The 13,265-nt window shown below is 42.5% G+C and overlaps 1 pseudogene; it reads left to right on the forward strand.

The window, feature by feature from the left end:
* The first annotated feature begins 553 nt into the window (after positions 1–553).
* Positions 554–1,845, forward strand: LOC129501473 (60S ribosomal protein L4-like; annotated as a pseudogene).
* Positions 1,846–13,265: the final 11,420 nt, after the last annotated feature.

The following is a 13,265-nucleotide window of genomic DNA, read 5'->3' on the forward strand; positions in this document are numbered from 1 at the left end:
TACATTAAGTTAGCATATGTGCCAGCAATTCCACCCTAGGTATGTTCCCAAGAGAATGAAAAACAAATGTTCACACTGAATCTTGCAAGTGAACAGTCATAGTAGAATAGCCTAAAGGGCAAACAACTTGAATGTCCACCCACTGATGAAGTGGATAAATAAAATGCAATGTATCCTTGTAATACTATTCAGCCACAAAAACATGAAATACTAATACTTGCTACAATGTGGATAAACCTTGAAAATATTATGCTAAGTGAAATAAGGCAGACACAAAGGCCATATATTATATATATTCCATGTATATGAAATGTCCAGAATAGGCATAGAAATAGAAGGTGAACTATTGTTTGCAAAAGTCTGAGGGAAGGGAATAAGGAGCAACTGCTAACAGGAAGATTCTTTTTGGAGAGATAAAAATGTTCTAAACTTAAATACTGCCGCTGGTTGCAAAACTCTGTGAATATATTAAGTCATTAAATTGTACGGCACGTAGATATTTCAATAAAGCTACTAAAAAAACAAAACTTATACTTTTCCTACAGGAGCCACTGGGTTGAGAGGAGCATGGCCCTTTCCTCTCCCCACATGGCATGTGCTCATCCACTGATATCTGTGTACTCCAAAAAGGGGGAATCATCTGGCAAAAATGTTACTTTGCCTGCTGTGTTGAAGGCTCCCATTCGACCTGATATCAAGTTTGTTCACACCAACTTACACAAAAACAGACTACCATATGCTGTCAGGGAATTAGCAGGTCATCAAACCAGGACTGAGTCTTGGTGTACTGACAGAGCTGTGGCTTGAGTTCCCAGAGTTCGAGGCAGTGGGACTTGCCATGCTGGCCAGGTTGCTTTTAGAAATACGTGTTGTGGGGGCTGCATGTTTTCACCAACCAAAACCTGGCACCATTGGCACCACAGAGTGAACAGGACACAAAAGTGATATGCCACCTGGTCTGGCCTGGCCACCTCAACCTTACCAGTGCTGGTCACGTCTATAGGTCATCATATTGAGGAAGTTCCTGAACTTCTTTTGGTGGTTAAATATAAAGTTGAAGTCTACAAGAAGACCAAGGAGGCTGTTTTGTTTCTTAAGAAACCTAAAGCCCGGAATGACATCAGAAAGATCTATGCCTTTCAGTCAATGAGAGCTGGCAAGGGCAAAATGAAAATACGTCATCATATCCGGCACAAAGAACCCTGCATCATCTGCAATGAAGACAATGGTATCAAGGCCTGAGGAACATCCTGGAATTACTTAAGGTAAGCAAACTGAACATTTTGAAACTTTCTCCTAGTGAACATGTGAGACATTTCTGCATCTAGACTGAGAGTGCTTTCCACCAGTTAGTCGATTTGTATGGCACTTGGCATCAGGTTGCCTCCCTCAAGAGTGACTACAACCTTCCCAATGCATAAGATGCTTGATACAGACCATAGCAGAATCTTCAAAAACCCAGAGACCTAAAGGGCCCTCCAAGCACCACGCAAAAAGATTCATCAGAGAGTCCTAAGGAGGAAACCATTAAAGAACTTGAGAATCATGCTGAAGCTGAACTCATATGCAAAGACTATGTGCCGCAACACCATTCTTCACCAGGCCAACAATCACAAACTCCAGATGGATAAGGCAAGCGGCAGCCTTAGAAGCCAAGTCAAATGAGAGGGGGTTCCAGGCAAGAAGCCTGTGATAAGGAAGAAAGGAAAGAAGGCTACTGGTGTGAAGAAGCAGAAGAAACCTTTGGTGGGAAAAAAAAAGGCTGCAGCTACCAAGAAATCAGCAGCTGACAAGACACCTAAAGAAAATAAACCCACCAGAGAAGAAAAGAAGCCTGCTGCCTAAAATCTTAGATTTGTTTATTTCATAGAAGTCAAATCATTTTGGACAGCTAATTCTGAATAAAGACCTGATCGAAGACAGTGAGAAACATGAAAAAAAAAATTATAACCAAAAAATACAAGGAAAAAAAAAACAATATAAACTTCCCTAGAAACCCCAAAGCAGAGTTTCTGCTGAATCTCATTGATATAACTGACATTAAGAGTAGAGGAAAGTAGGATGCCTGAGTGGCTCAGTGGTTGAGTATCTGTCTTTGGCTCAGGTCGTGATCCTGAGATCCTGGGATCAAGTCCACATCGGGTTCTCCACAGGGAAGCCTGCTTCTCCCTCTGCCTAGGTCTCTGTCTCTCTATATATCTCATGATTAAATAAATAAAATCTTAAAAAAAAAAAAAAAGTAGAGGGAAGTAGGGGCACCTGGGTGGCAGTCGGTTAAGCATCTGCCTTCAGCTCAGGCCATGGTCTCAGAGTCCTGGGATGGAGCCCCCCTGTTGGGCTCCCTGCTCAGTGGGGGGTCTGCTTCTCTCTCTCCCTATGCTCCTTGCCCTCCCCCCACTCCTGCTATCCCTCTCTCTCTCAAATAAATAAAATCTTAAAAAAAAAAAGAATAGAGAAAAGCAAACCATAAGAGACTCTTAACTAGAGAGAACAAACTGAGGGTTGCTGGAAGGGAGATAGGCAGGGTGACAGGCTAAATGGGTGACGGGCATTAAGGAAGGCACCTGTGATGAGCACTGGGTGTCATATGTAAGTGAATATAACATCTGAAACCAATTTTCCATATATGTTAAATAACCAAAATTTAAATGAAAACTTGAAATTAAAAAGAAAAAAAGAGTAGATAGTAGTAGCTTCTTAGGGTTATGACTTCAGGGGCTCTGGAAAAGTCTCTGTCACCTGAAAATACTGCTTAGAACAATTCAGCATTATCTGAACAAGAAAGACAAAGACTCAGCCTTTGAAGTGAATCAGACCCTGGTTTTAATTGCTTCTCTGCCACTTTGGAGCATCTGCTCATTAGTCCTCTGGAAGATGCTGCCAGGACTCTGCCCATTTCCCCTCTCATCCTTTTCCATTTTGTGCAGGCTGGCCTGTGATGCTCTGTCTTCTCAGAGGTCTGCACCACACCTCTTTGCTAGAGACACCCTCAGACTAAGAGAGAGCCCAAAGTACTTGAGGCTGTAAGCAATGTTTGGCCAGTGACCAATAGGGACATGGGTACAAACACCCCAGTCATTTTGCTGCCAAAGGATATCTCTAAGACCCACAGCAACTATAGAGCCAACACTGAGCACCCTTGCTTAGCCTGTTTCTCTTTTCCACCAATTCCCCCCGCCTTCCAGTGAGGAACATTTCCTAATACCCCTTCCACAGGAATCCTCATCCCAGAGTCTGCTTCTGAGGAACCCAACCTAAGGGAGTCTCAGCTTCCTTACCTACTGCAAGGATAATAAGGAGAAAGCTCAATGATAACAACAGAGCCGGCCCTTGATAAATAGAGAACTCTTCTCTGACTTCAGCACCATGAACTCTCAGAACATTCTTGTCCTTGGATAAATTCCTATAGAGCACGAACACAAAGACTATAAAGAGACTAACAAAGTAGTGCATGTGTGAGTAAATGTGAATAAATGGGCATAGCAGGAAGTCTTGGATGCAACACAAAGTGGTAGTCAAGAATGTGAACCCAGGGAATCAAAACCCAAGTTTGGATTTCAAGTATTCTAGCTACCTGAGCACACTAGTTCTTTCTCTAAGTCTCAGTTTTCCTCCTCTGTAAAGTGGGAATAATAATAGTACAAATCTCAAAAATTATTGAGGGAATTAAATGAGATAATGCATTGACAGCAGCCAGCATAAGTAAAAGTTCACTATTTTTATTGTGGTGGTGGTGGTGGTGGTGGTGGTGGTGGTGGTGGCGGCGGCAGTGGTGGCAGTAGTAGTTACTTCTACTGTAGATGTAGGTAGCGGTAGTAATAGAAGGAATCCGGGGGCACCAAAAACAAACTTCACTGACTTCACAATTTTGCCACATTTGAAGTTAGATCCAATTTGACAACTAGACTAAATTCTAAACACCTTACAGCAGATGCAGTTTTAAGTTTCATTCCAAAGGATGAAACCCTATGCCCCATGTTGAGTGCTGCAAGTATTTTTGCCTGGTGGCAGAAGGCACTAGGCTTTTGTTTCAGGCAGGTGACACCAGGCAGAGATTTTAATCAGCCCCCAAGGGGGCCTTCCTAACACCACCCAGGCTTCTGGTAGTGGGAGAAGCACCACGGCTGTCAAACTGACACTTGGCTGAGTACAAAAGCCTCATAAAATAGCAAGGGGATGTGTATATATACTTGTTTTTAATTTTAAAAGGATGAAAAATGCATAGAGCTAGGACTCAGCCAGGCATAAATTATATGGTGTTGCATGTCAGTCAGCAGGCACAACGATGAGACGTTAGAGAAAGTTTGAGAAATAGGTAAACACCTGTCAAGGGCACAGCTCAGACACTCAGGATGGAAGGGAGTGCCAGGGCCCTAAGCGGTACAGAAGGCACCCCAGGAAGCAGTAGATACCTTGCCCTGGCAAAAAGCAGAGACAAGTTTCAGTTGTACCTGTGTAAAGAGAGTGACTTCATACATTCTTTTTTTTTTTAAGATTTTATATATTTATTTGAGAGAGAGAACACAAGCAGGGGCAGCAGCAGAGGGAAAGGCAGGCTCCCCACTGAACAAGGGGCCGGCGCAGGGCTCCATCCCAGGAGCCTGAGATCCTAACTCGAGCTGTAGGTGGACGCTTAACCGACTGAGCCACCCGGGCACCCGGCCAGTGACTTCATACATTCTGACTCAGGCTCATTTCAGCTAGTGTTCTTGCTGCACTCCTGCAGTCTGTTCACCAAGAGCCCCAGAGTGGTCCCTTTACTAAGAAATACCAGGGGCTTAGCATACAAAATGTCATCTTGTATACAGCCGCTATTTTTGTGACTTTATGTCTGTTTAACGAACAAAATGTCCTAATACCCAGGGTTTCAGGAAGTACACCCCAGACATTCACTTAACCCAGCTTTTTGGCTTCTGTACAATGCTTAGCAACCGTCAACAGGACGTGGTTTACGCCTTTACGAACCTACCCCTGAGCCGACTTGGGGCTGCGAGATTTTGGAGTGCATGTGCCCCTCACAGCCGCTGGCTTTTAATAAAGACTCCTTAATCTGGCCTTCTGACTATGGCGTTCATCTGTATAACTCACTGCTCTAGATATAACAACAACAAATGTCAGTTCACATCACACACCTACTCAAAAACCCCCCAATGGCTTTCAGCACATATTGCACAAAATCAAAAATTCTTACCATGTGCAGCAAGTCCCAACATATTCTGTCCTGTAGGTCCTTAGTTTACCTCATTTCCTGTCACCCCTCCATCCCACTGGCTTTATTGCAGCCCCCTAGTCTCCTGTCTTCCTCAAATTTGCCAAGCACGCATCATCTCTAGGACCTTTGTCCCCTCTGCCAAGAATACTTCTCTTCCCTCCTCGGGTATTTCTGAGGCTCACACTTTATTGCATTCAAATCTCTGCTCAAACATTACTTCATCAAAGTAATCTGGTACCCAACATGCGATGTATTTATTTGTACCCATGTCTGCAGCTTTCCTACCCTGGACTTTAAGTTCCTTGAGGACAGGGGCTTTTTTATTCATAGCTATATCCCTAGTATCTATAACTGAGCCTGGCATATAGTAGGCACTCAGTATTTGTTTCATGAATAAATGATTGAATGAATGAATTCATTGAGTACATGTCACATATCAGACAACTGTATTCAAAATAAAATTCAATGGATAAAGGACCTTAGAATCTAGGTCTACACTGTCTATACTTTCACAGGTAGATACTGAGTTTGGGCCAAACTTAGATGTGCAGGAAGTGTAAAATACACACTGGATCTTGAAGACTTAATGTGAAAAGACAATGCAAATTGCCTTAATTTTTTTAGTTGGCTACATTTTGACATGATAATATTTTGGATATATTGGGTTAAATAAAATACATGATTAAAATTAATTTCATCTATTTCTTTTCACATTTTTAATGTGGCTACTAGAAAATTTTTAATTACATATTGCAGTGGCATTTAGTGCTTGCATTATATTTCTATTGAGCAGAGATGGCCCAAAGAGAGTGACAGATAGCAAATGGATTATTTCCAAATAGGAAGAGGAAGGCTATGAGCCCAAGACAAATGCCAAGGAGGAGAAGGAAGGGTGTGTGGGATGAAGCGAGGTACAAGCACGGTCAAGAGAAAATATTGGCAAGGAATGAAGAAGGGTTTCAAGAACCAGTAGTGGTTAACATCATCAAATGGGGTCCATAAAATAGGAATAGCAAAAGTTCATTAGGTTTGGGTATTAGACCATCAAAGACCTGTTCAGCAGTCGTTTTGAGTATTGAGGTCAGAAATCAAATTACAAGAGACTGAAGAATAATGAAAAATAAAGAAAATAGATAACGCAAATCTAGTCACTTCTAAGAAGCACAGTGAAAGGGAAGGATGAGGTAGGACAGTGGTTCGAAGGAGACATGGTTCATGGAGGGTTTGAAGGCTTGTCTCCTTATTTTTGGTGGTTTATTTTAGAATGGGAGCAAATGTTGTACTTCAACATGGAAGGAATTTGAGTTTGAAAGAATTTGTAAATTCTGGAACTAGATTCTGGCCCCTGGGAGAGAACTTTTTTTTTTTTTTTATAAATTAATTTTTATTGGTGTTCAATTTACCAACATACAGAATAACACCCAGTGCTCATCCAGTCAAGTGTACCCCTCAGTGCCCGTCACCCATTCACCCCCACCCCCCGCCCTCCTCCCCCTCCACCACCCCTAGTTCATTTCCCAGAGTTAGAAGTCTTTATGTTCTGTCTCCCTTTCTGATATTTCTCACACATTTCTTCTCCCTTCCCTTATATTCCCTTTCACTATTATTCATATTCCCCAAATGAATGAGAACATACACTGTTTGTCCTTCTCCGGTTACTGGGAGAGAACTTTTGATCCATGGTTGCAACTTACACATACATACACACATACACACACAGAAACACACACACAGTTATCACATAGCGATATACATGCATACACATCAAAGTTATGACACATAGTGACAACACACAGACACATACACCAAAATTAGTATTGAACTATAATGTTAAAGTTTTTGCATTTATTCCAATTTTGAAATCTAATAAGATAAAATAGGGAGGATGACTTGAGTAGAGAGTCAAAGATCCAAGTTATAGTCCCGGCTCCTCTTCCAAATGGTCTTGTGACCTTTAAGTCACTCTGTCCTTCTTCTGAGATTCAGTAACCTTACCTGAAAAATTAGAGAGCCGAACCAGGTTGGAAATGACATCTTAAATACCAGCTCTGATGGATTGCTACAGGCTGCTCAGGGTGCTGTACTGAAGATGTTTCTGAGGCTATGTCTAAGCTGAGCAAGCAAGACTGTTTTAATAGACTAGCAATGTCTGTCATGGGCAGGAAAATAGTAGTGTTAAGTGTTTGCCATTTCTAAACTCCTGAATTAGAACATTCCATGATTCATTAAACACATTATGATCCTGTCATACATTATGACTTTGGCCCAGTGAAATGCTCTGTAGCCATTTTTACCCTTTATTTAGCCCAAAACCCATTATTTTTTTTACCAAGGAATTGAATGAATCTCACATCACTATCTCTGTGGTTCTATTCAGAAACTAGGCCTATTCTTTTCTGTTTATCTTCCTAATAGGCTTCTCTAATAGCCATACCATTTAGAGAAATAAACCATTGGTTGTAAAAAACTGCCTTCAGATATTTAGAACTGCATTGTTTACTGACTGTAGAAGGCTCCAAATAGGGTCTAGAGCATTTTGGACTGTGATGGAACTTATTTTCAAGCCAGGTCTATTGGTACTTTCTTGCTAGATTCAAATGTCAGATTAGCAGCATTTGTAATACCCAAATGAAGGTTCCAATGCCCTGTCTCTTACATCCAGATTCAATGCCCTGTAGGTGTCATCACAGAGATATATACCGACTAGTTCTCTACAGTGCAATAATGGAAGATTCCCCCCTCTCAACCACCCCCAAACTCTCAAGGATATCTCTTTTCTAATTGGCTGCCATAAATAGAGCTCCGCATACACTTTTCAAGTGGACTCTGGCCCTGCCATTAACATGTGACACTTCCATCTGGGGGCCTGTAACTTCTGCTAATACTATCTGCCTCTAGTACTGTCGGGAGGCCCAAATGAAGTATAAAGGAAAGCATTTGTAAGGTCTCAGTGTTCATAAATGGTATTATTCCTATTTTTACTCTCTTCCCTGGTGGAAGCCCTCAACAGGAAATGATGGGGATGTTTTATAACTGAGTGTATCACAGGTGCTTGGACAAAGAGCCAAAACGGCAATTCATGGGGCTTTCAGCTTAACACCCTCAAACTCATAAGTTATTGGTCTGCCAAGGCCAGGACAGTTTGGCATTAATATCCCTCGTTATTGTGGTGAGTATTTTTATTTGTAAGAAAAGTATATCTAATATAAAACAGGGTGGTTCCCTACTCCTTCTGCCATGTGCCTATCCCCTCCGGGGTGAGCAGGCAGTCTTCAGCTGTCTGGGAACGTTGCTTCTGTCTCCTTTGCTCTTTGATCTCCTAGAGGATTTCTGCTGACCTGTGTGCTGCTGGCCCATTGCCTCTCTTCTTCTCTGTTGTTGCCTCCATCTCATTGCTTTTCCCAGCATTTGGAGGCTGTCTCTAGATGGTTCTCCATATTGCTCCCGCAATTATCCTCAGGGCCTACTGGACCACTAATACATTGCAGGACTCCACCAACTCATTTTTTATTTCAAAGCCATCACTCTTGTCTCTGTCTGGCTTCTTTTTGATTTTTGCCTTCCTGTAAGCAAGCTTACTTTTGATATTTATTGTCTTATCTCATCTTTAATCTCATGTTTCATAGAAACCAGGCTTAATTGAATCTTATTGAAAGTACGAGCAGATGCTGCCTCAAATTACTTTTGTTTCCTACGGTAAATCTTTTTTAAGTATGTCCTTCCTTTGCCTCCTATGAGCTCTGTTCTTCCTTTGTGCCTCCAAGTCTTTTCACAGGCCCCAAATTGATATGTGTGGGTTTTGTTTTTTTTTTTGCCTCCAGTTTATCCATACCCAAAAATGAAAATTCTACAGAGGCCTCGCATCTCCTCCAGAAACAGGTGCAGTAAGACACTAACAATGAGGTACTTTCTCAGTTTCAGTGAAAGCCCCTGCATTAACAGGGGCAACCAGGACTAGATACATAATTTTCTGGACCCCATCTGAAGTGAAAATACAGGTCCCCTTGCTCAAAAATTATTAAGAAGTTGGAGATGGTGACAGCAGAGAAACCCAAGCACAGGGCCCTTCTGAACGAGGGATCCTGTGTAACTGCAAAGGTCATATACTCCACAAAGCCAGCTCTGTGGAAAATGATGTCTACCGTCCAAAGCAGGGCACTGGATCACCAAGTAGGACTTATAAGAAAGTGTCTGTAAACTCTATTTTTCATATTTCAGCCCCTTAACTGAGTAAAAGGTATAAAAGGATTGATCTGAAGCAGCCGACTAGTGAGTTGGAATTTGGAGGATTTCTCTAGAGCAAAGTATCAGTGTGCTGTGAGAAACCCCCTCTTCAATGAGTGTGGCTTTGCAGACATCCCTTGGAGAGTTTTACACAGGGAAGATCTGCAGGCAGACAGCGAGGGAGCAGCCTCATCCTCATCCAGAGCAATGCAGTAGTGTTCTCAGGAAGAAATTTCTGAGAACCACACAGATGCCTCGGGAAAAGAAAGTATCAGCTTTCAATGTCTGCCAAGTCAGGAGAGCACCAGATCGTGGCAAGAATGCCCTTTCCTGCCCCTGCCTCCTGGTCTGGGTGTGGAGTCTGTGGAACAGTAGAGCAGAGAGAGAAGAGCTTTCTATCGAGATTGTGATTATTGCTCAGTACTGAAATGAGACTGCTTTGTGACTCTAAGTGATCAGACCATTTCTACAATCTGAGAATAATGGAACTGGCCCAAGAGTTCACCACAAGCCAAGGAAAAGAACGAAGGTAGCAGGCTTGCATTATGATTGGACCTCATCAAGTCTTGCTCACGTAAATGCACAGAATTTGTATCTCTCGCGTGGATCTCTTCAAGTTCCACCTGTTGGCTGAACAGAGATCTCTTGCTGGATCTTCAGATGAGTACCAGCTGCCTTTTTAATGATCCAGCATCTCAGACACCCACATAGGTCCCTAGTTTCCCATCACCCCGAATGCAGAGAATCTGCTGATTTGAGAAGTTGCACCTGCAAGTCTTTCACTCAGGAACAGCTTCCTCCAATCCTTCCCAGAGGGAAGGGTACTGCTGTGGGCACCAAGTGTAAGCTACTGAGGTTGGCCACCTCTAGGGAATCCCCAGTGGGGGTGACCTGAGGCCCTTTTGCACTGCACTGACCAAAACCATCTGCCCCATTCTGCCCTGCAGCCCACCTCTGTCATCAGCCCAAGCCCTTGTTTCTCTAACTAGAGCCCACTAGCAAGCTTTGATTAGGGGAGTAGATCTCCTTCCTGACGCCACCTCAGAACCACCTGGAATGCATTGCAGTCCCCAGTGGCTGGGCCTCCCCCAGACCAATTGCAAACAGCCGACTGGAGAGTGAGGCTTGGACACATGGGTTTACATTACACACCAGGTAATGCCAATGTGCAGGGTGATTTGCAGGCTAGTCCATTCTTCACTCAACTTAGTCTCATCTTCCAGAAAGCCCTCATAGCCTTTGGCATGTGGGTGACAATGTTTCCTATTTTCCAGTGCTGACATGGAGTTTTCTATTATTATTATATTGAGATCAATTCAGATTTGTCTGTAATACAAGAAAAACTCTCCTGTCAGTGTTAGGAAATAACTGTATAACATAAGGAAAATATGAAATCTTCCTCCACAGAGCTTGTAAAAGCAAGCCAGAGTCATCTTGTTTCCTGCAGCTCTTTAGGTGAACAGGTACCAGGCCTGGGTCCTCTCTCGTGCTGTGGATTTATGCTGTAATCTTAATCAGTCAGACTAAGAGTCCCTCCATTGTGAAAAATTCTCCACTGGCAATCCTGTCTTAGTGAGGGGGCAGAAATGAAGGGTTGTCTGCATGCACAGTGAGTAAACAAATACGGGCACCTTTGCTCACCTCTCCATGATTGCAATGTTGTATTGATGCCTGATTTTGAAAAATGCATTGTTCACTCTAAAGGTAAATTCAAGACTGTCAGAAAATGTAGAACTTCCCTCAGAGGAATAAAATTGATCAGTGTGTTTATTCCATGGGAATTTAAATATTAAAATGTAACAATCACAAGCTGCATTGGATTACATTCAGCCCCTAACTTGTCTTTGTCTATTGCCCGGCACATCAGCAATTATTATCACTCCATGCCTTAATAAGCTCTCACATTTGTCCACTCTTTAAGCAACTGAGTATGCATTTCCTCCAGGATTTTGTTCACCTTCATTTACCTGCAGAGCTTGCAATGAAAAGTGCACCATCTCAGTTATCTGGCTTCTTCTTGCAGGCCTTCTCTACCCCAAGTAGAACAAGCAGATTGCTCTGCTCCCTTCCTATCCTGAACACTATCCAGGTGCTGAACACAAGAGGCCGTGAATAAATGATGAAACCAAGTTTTAGCTTAGAGCTTGCTGTGTTTCATTTGCATAGCTATAATGTCAGATTCATTATTCATGAGCATATGCTACAATGGCCCTCCCCTTATAGCTCAATCCTCCACCGCTTCTGACTCTCAGATGTGCAAGATGAACCATTCCTCTTGCAGCTTGGAGCAATTTCTCCTTTCTGAGTGCATAGTGGAGTGATGGCCCTGTTTTTTATGCAAGTGTGGATCCTTGGATGCATAACATTTACAACCTAACATAAAATAAAACTGAAGGTTTTGATACTGAATGTCATAAGCTTATTGGGTCAACAACAAAAAAAAAAAAAAAGAAGAAGAAGAAGAAGGAGCTGAGACTCCCTATAGAATTCTGGTGGAGGGAAGAGTTGGTCTATCTGTCAATAGAAGTAAATCATGATAGTGTATATTGTAGGAGGCACACTGGGAAGGCTTTCCTAACCAAAAATCTCTCCCCCGTCTGGATGCCTCTCATGCCTGGGATTCTACTATTTAATAATGTCAGGAAACATTGTCTCTGGGAAGGCAAAGATCCTCGGGACGAACGACATACTGGCCACTATGATTTACTTTAGCAGATCTTTCTCTTCTCTGTGTGAATAAGATCCTGCCACTCTTACATGGTACTTCCTATGTGTCAGGCACTATTCTAAGTGCCTCCTGTGTACTAATTCATGTGATCCTTAAAATGGCCCTAGGATGTAGACAATATCATCATCATCATCACCATCACCATCATCACCATCATCACAGTCTCCACATTCCAGATGAGGAAAGTGAAATATGGAAAGGTTGGGTGACTTGCCCAATTTCCAGGCAGGAGTTGAGATATGAATCCACATAGCCTTATTACAGAATCTGAACAGAAACACTGCACGGCCTCTGGAGGATGACATATGTGTGAGGGATCTCTCTGAATGTCTGGAAATAATAGAAACAATGGGAAATATTCTGAAAATAAGAAATGTGGAAGCACTCTGAGTGGGGCAAAGGACAAAGCCCTACTGTTACATAGGATCTGCCTCCAACCCTATTACCTTCATTCTCATCTCCTTGCTGCCTTTCCTTCACTGCTTGGGACTCCTGCAGCAACTTGACACACCATGAATGATCCTTCAAAGCCTTCACACTCACTGTTCTCTCTTCCTGGAATGCTCAAGAGAGACACATGGTTCCCTCCTTTACCTCTTTCAACTGTCGCTTCATCAGAGAAGTCTTGTCTGACCATCCTGTCCAACCATAGCACCACATCATCTATCCCTCCAACCTCCCCAATTCTCTGTCCCCTTTCCCTGCTTCCTTTTTCTCTATAGCACTTATCATCACCAGACATGTAATAGATTTCTTCATGTATTTGTTTATTAGCTTCCCCCTACTACTTACTTGCCACTGGAATGTGAGCTCCATGAGAGAAAGAGCTTTGTCTTTTGGTTCGCTGCTTTATTAACAGCACCTAAAACTATGCCTTCCACATTAAAAGCTCAATAGGCATTTGTTAAACGAATGGGTGAATGACTATGAACTACTTGCTTTACAAGTCTTCTCAAGACAACCTCCAACTAGAAGATAAAACTTGAGACATCTAATAGGTCCGTCATACTTTATTTGCTTATATGTGTCAAGAGCTATAATTTAACAAGGCTCATTGACAAATTAAATCACTGATCTCCTTAGCAGTGACAAGGTTAGACC

The sequence above is a fragment of the Nyctereutes procyonoides genome, unplaced genomic scaffold (assembly GCF_905146905.1).
Source record: "Nyctereutes procyonoides isolate TBG_1078 unplaced genomic scaffold, NYPRO_anot_genome, whole genome shotgun sequence".
NCBI lineage: Eukaryota > Metazoa > Chordata > Mammalia > Carnivora > Canidae > Nyctereutes > Nyctereutes procyonoides.